The sequence below is a fragment of the Bos indicus genome, chromosome 6 (assembly GCF_029378745.1).
Source record: "Bos indicus isolate NIAB-ARS_2022 breed Sahiwal x Tharparkar chromosome 6, NIAB-ARS_B.indTharparkar_mat_pri_1.0, whole genome shotgun sequence".
Lineage (NCBI taxonomy): Eukaryota > Metazoa > Chordata > Mammalia > Artiodactyla > Bovidae > Bos > Bos indicus.
The window spans coordinates 24,201,426-24,207,023 of NC_091765.1; the positions used below are offsets into that span (position 1 = coordinate 24,201,426).

Consider the following 5,598-nt stretch of genomic DNA (forward strand, 5'->3'; position numbering starts at 1 on the left):
AGTGAGGAGTTTCTGAGTTTGTAAAAATATAAATCTCAAACTAGCTCTAGAAAACAGGATTTGTGGTCAAGATATTGAGGGGTCTCATAAATCCAGAAAAAGTTGTAAACAACCAGGCCTTTCAAAGGACAAAAAGAAAAATAGATTTAGGAATCTCTCTGTCTCTGTCTTTCTCTCCTCCGTTCACCCCTGTTGACTCTGACCTATGGTCCCTCTGGCCTGAACAGTTTTATCTGTTTACCTACCTTACACATGAATCATTTGCTAGTGGCCAAATCAGTTCCGGCCGGCAAGCCCTTTCATTCAAACAACCACACCCAGCTTACCTCTGAATTTTTAAGTCATATTCTTCCAAGATGGAGAAGGCAATGGCACCCCACTCCAGTACCCTTGCCTGGAAAATCCCATGGATGGAGGAGCCTGGTGGGCTGCAGTCCATGGGGTCGCTAAGAGTAGGACACGACTGAGTGACGTCACTTTCACTTTTCACTTTCATGCATTGAAGAAGGAAATAGCAACCTACTCCAGTGTTCTTGCCTGGAGAATCCCAGGGATGGGGGAGCCTGGTGGACTGCCGTCTATGGGGTCGCACAGAGTCGGACACGACCAAGAAAGTACCTGTTTAGCCTAGCTTACTTTGTAAATTAGGTTTGGGAAGTTAAGGCCACTGGTCCTTAGATGTTCTCTAGTTAGACATTCACTTACCCTAGTTCAACCCTCTGCGATGACAGCAGCTGAACCTGTGAATTGATGATCACCACAGCAGGTGCTGTGGCTGGGGCATTTTATCCAAAATGGGAGTGGGCAGGGTGGGCACCTGAAAGCACAGCTAGAACAATTTCCCTGAATGTCTATACTGGATGTCTGGACATCAAGGACACCCTGAAAGAGAGAAGGAAACTCTTTTGAGGGACTGCTTCTAAACAACCACCACCCAAATTCTGCCCACTTCCTCTTTGAAAATTGCTAATGTCTGGCCTAACTTATCACCAGGGAATAATTTAGATGTTGCAAACAATGGAACCCTTTGTGTATTTGGAGAAAGAGAAACTGTGAGTAACACTGAGCCCTCCCCTGGATTTACACGCGTAATTTATGCTTACAGTGGGGACATGTGAGAGACACACCTCATATGAAAAAGGATCTTCTGAATTCCATCCCGTTTCTCATTCTGGAGGCATGAGTCAATTTTTTTTACCCTATGAAAGTTGATTTTGTAATTAAAAAAAAAGTCTAAACATGAATTTTTGTTTTTTTCTACAAATGCATTGAAATGCTTCTTTCTCTTTCTTAATTCTATTGAGATATAATTGACATATAACATTGTATAGGTTTAAGGTGTACAACATGATTTGATACATGTATATATGGCAAAATGATTACCACCTTAAGATTAGTTAACATCTAATACCTCACACAGATACAAATTTTTCCTTTGTGATTAAAACTTTCAAGAACTACTGAACTTTTTTAAGCAACTTTCAAATCTATGATCCTGTGTTACTAACTACAGTGACTATATTTTACACTACATCCCCAGGGGTTATTCATTTTATTTTATTATTATTTTTTTAATAAATTTAAGGCCCTTTGCCTGGGATGCCATCTCAGCTTTAGGAAAAACCAGGCATAAAAAGTGCTACCCGCCAAGGTAAGAGACTTCTTCGGGGTTATTTATTTTATAAATAAATGTCTGTAGCTTTTTTTTTTTTTTTTAATTAAGTGTCTATACCTTTTGACCACCTCCACTAAATTCTCCCTCCGCAACCTCCTTAAAATACTTATTTCAACTATTAAAAAAATAAGAAAAACTAACCTGGGCTAGCATTGTAAGCCATTCTTTCCACAAACAGCTTTTAAGCACCAGAGATTCAAATGGGAACAAGACAAATTTCCTCCTCCTCTCAAAGGTCATATCATATAGCTGCAGGAAGATAGCCAAACACATCATATGCATCACAGATATACACATGTACTGTCAGCTAATTATAAACATGAAAAAAGGCCTAAGTCTGTATAAAGAGGCAGAGACTGATGAGATGCTATTTTAGATAGGTATAAAGACTGAATTGTGAAGATCACCAGTGAACTCCCCTTTTGTCAAAACCGACAGTCAATTCTCAGTTGTCATTTTACTCAAATTTTCAGCATTGTTAACACAATTCATTTCATTTGCTTGACCTCAGAGGCACCACATTTCTCCCCCAGAAGCTACTCCTTTCTGTCAGATTTGCAGGTCCCTCCACTTCTGCCAACTAAAATAAAGGACCACTAAGATGTCATGACTACCAATTTTATACATCAACAGCCTGACCCTTGCCTCTCAAGTCCAGAGTCATATATCCAATTACCTACATGCCATCTCCACGTCCATGTCAAATGTTCATCTCAAAGTTAACGTGTCTAGAACTAGTTTTAGATCTTCTTCATAATATATGCTCTCTATTTCCGATGATCCCTTTCTCAGTAAATGGTAGCTCCATTTTTCCTTTGTTGAGACCCCACCCCAAACTTTGGTGTTCTTGACTCCAAGGAGTCCTTTTGATTTTCCCACACACTCTATCCAATCCATCAACACATCTTTCAGCTCTACCTTTAAAATATATTTGGAATTGGATACCTTTCACTTCTTCCTTCTCAGTAATCCAAACTACCTTATTTCTAGCTTGGATTATGACAATAATTGCATCCAGAGTCAGTTCTTACAAGAGACCAATGGTTTTCTCTAAGCTTGAATCATATCATATCACTTTCCTAATAAAATACTGCTTATTTCACCAGAATAATGTTTAGAATCTTTTCTATGGTCTATGAGGCCCTGTATAATCTGACTCTATAGCACCTCTGTGACCTAGTCTTGGATCACTCTCTCTGGTTCATTGTGCTTCCACTACACTGGCCTCCTTTGACAGTTCTTTGCAAAGGTCAAACAGGCTCTTACATCAGGGCCTTTGCACATGCTATTTCTTTAACACAGAACACTCATTTTCCAGATAGCTGCATAGATATTGTCTTTACTTCACTGACTCTCTGTTGAAATATTATCTTCTCAGAGATGTCTTCCCTAAACAATCTGTCTACAACAGTGAGCAACTCTACTTTGCCAACCACTCCTTTCAGTGCTGTTACCAGTATACATGATTTTTACCACTTAGCTCATCCAACATATTCTGTATGTGTAATTGTTCCTTTTTGTTGTGTGTCTCTCCTCACTGGAATCTAAAGTTTATGAACGGTGAGACTTGATATTTTCATGTCATATTCCCAGTGTCTGATATGTGTAGGTGTTCAATAAATGCTTACTATATATAGGCTTTCCAATAACCATGAATACTAGCAAAATAAAATACGACTAATCAGAAGTAAATAGAAAGATGGCTAGTCTGACTGCTTCTTTTTAAATAAAATATTTACTTGCAAATTCATGAATTTTCCATCAATAATGGGCAAAACTTACTTTGAGTAAGGTTAAATTTCTGCTGGCTTTGAACAGTAAAACCCATTTCTAATTACTATATTGATTTGGTATATGCAAATGTACTTTTAGAGGGCTTGACAAAGTTTATCCTAAATTGATTTACCAGGTCTTCCACAACGTGTTATCTTTAGTTTGATTACTAAGCTGTTTGCGGTAGTTCTTGAAGATGTTCTCAAAGCACTTCAAGTGTAAACTCCAGCTCATTTCAGGTCAAATATTCTGAAATTCTGAGTTTAGAAAAGCCAGAACACATACAGTTCTATAGCATGAATAGTTCTTGGATGGTCAGTATAATAGCATGCATATAGCTATTTTAAATGTAAACATGTATGATATGACACCCTTAATCTATTCTTAATTTTAAAATTAATAATGAAGCTAGAATTAAAACTATCTAGGAGAAAGGGCTATAAGATTTCTCTCCAGTGTGTGTGTATAAATAACTAAATATACACGTACATAAACAATATATTAATATATATTTCTTATATTAGGAATATTGAAATATTCCTGAGTATGCACTATGGTACTTAACCTGTCATATACTGGATGCCAATATTCTTTTTAAGTTCATTCAGCAAAATTTGTTGAGCACTTACTCTGTGCCCAGAATTGGGATATGAAATGATGACACAAATATAAATAAAACAAATATAAAAATATTTATTAAATACAAATTAATGATTGCCCATAGTCTTGCCAAATTTTACATAAAACATATCCTCTCTTTATGAACTTAGCATACAATTCCATAAGTTATAATTTGGTCCCTGACTGAAAAAAAAACCAAAACAAACAAATCTATTTACTCCTGAATATATTAGTTATAACAACTTTCCCAAATGAGTAAAACTAACTTCTGGAAAAAAACATGGTTCAATAAAATTTCAAGGGCAATCCAAAAGATAAATAATAAGAAGGCTTTTACTATAAATCTCAAATAAAATCCATTTTGAATGTATTTTTCATAGAGCTTCTATAGTGAATAGGGTAGGACATGTTAAAAGTGAGTGTCAGAGGAATTAGCTTTAAGATAATAAATCTAATTCTCATACAGATTCATGGCTCCATCAGGACTGGCTGTATACTCTGCAGGTTCTTCAGCATTTAGCTCCATCAACTCAGGTGGGAATAGGACAGACATACTGCTGTCTGCCATCAGCTACTCAGAATGAAGTGTGTGCCTCAGATGAGTCAAAACCAGAAGCTACTATTCAACTCTTAATGTCAAAATGATAGTACTTTATCAAGAATCAAAAGGAAAGTAAAAAATTTCAAAGACAGTTATTCTCAAAACAGGATATAAAATGAAATATCTTTACTTTTTTCCCTTTAAAAAGTTTCTAGATTTAGTAGAACACTTAATAGCAAATTAACATTATCCATTTACTATAATTTGTACCAATGGAGGTAAACTGTGACTTGGAGCATTTGAATGCATAGATGACTCCAAATTCTCAATATTTTCTTTTTTTCCATATATATTATTCATAATTACTTTTGATGAAGTAGCACCGTATACCTAAATGTTTGCATAGAGTATATGTGCAACTCACATATAACAAGATTTATATTTGAGAGATATTTGAATGAAAAGATTAATATTGAATCCTTATACATTTATATACTACCTAGCACAGAACAGGTGTTCAAAATACAACTGGCAAATCAATAATTCATTTATAAAATCAAAGTTTTATAATCATGTATTAAAAAGTAAACATATTTTTAGTCTGGTAATTCTGTTATATAACAGATGCACAATAATTCTGGGCTTTACTTTTGAACTAACGTAGCAACTTTTGTGTGCTAAAATGATATTTCTAGTAAGTGGGCAGCATTGTTCTATGTGGTAGTTTAGGCACTCAGCTCTTTCCATGTGAGGGTACACCCTCTCTAGGACTCTAGAAGTCTCTGAATTTAGCTATAGATGGGAGCCCAGAGGCTGGAGAATGCATATCTTCTGCTTAACTGCCTAGTCAAAAAGTGATGAAACACTTTAGCCCACAGCTTATTGACCAGAACTAGTCACATGGACCCACTCAGATGCAAGCGGGTGCAGGTGGGAAATGGAGTCCTTACCTAGCTAGACACTTTGCAGAGAGTATACTAAAGAAGGG

General features: G+C 36.1%; 1 long non-coding RNA gene across 1 annotated transcript; it reads right to left on the bottom strand.

The window, feature by feature from the left end:
- Positions 1 to 302: 302 nt before the first annotated feature.
- On the bottom strand, positions 303 to 1,909 carry LOC139183530 (uncharacterized). The gene is made up of 3 exons (XR_011567023.1): positions 1,817 to 1,909; positions 1,128 to 1,199; positions 303 to 882 (listed from the first exon to the last, which is right to left on the bottom strand). It is a non-coding gene; the product is annotated as an uncharacterized lncRNA (long non-coding RNA).
- Between the last annotated feature and the right edge of the window lie 3,689 nt (positions 1,910 to 5,598).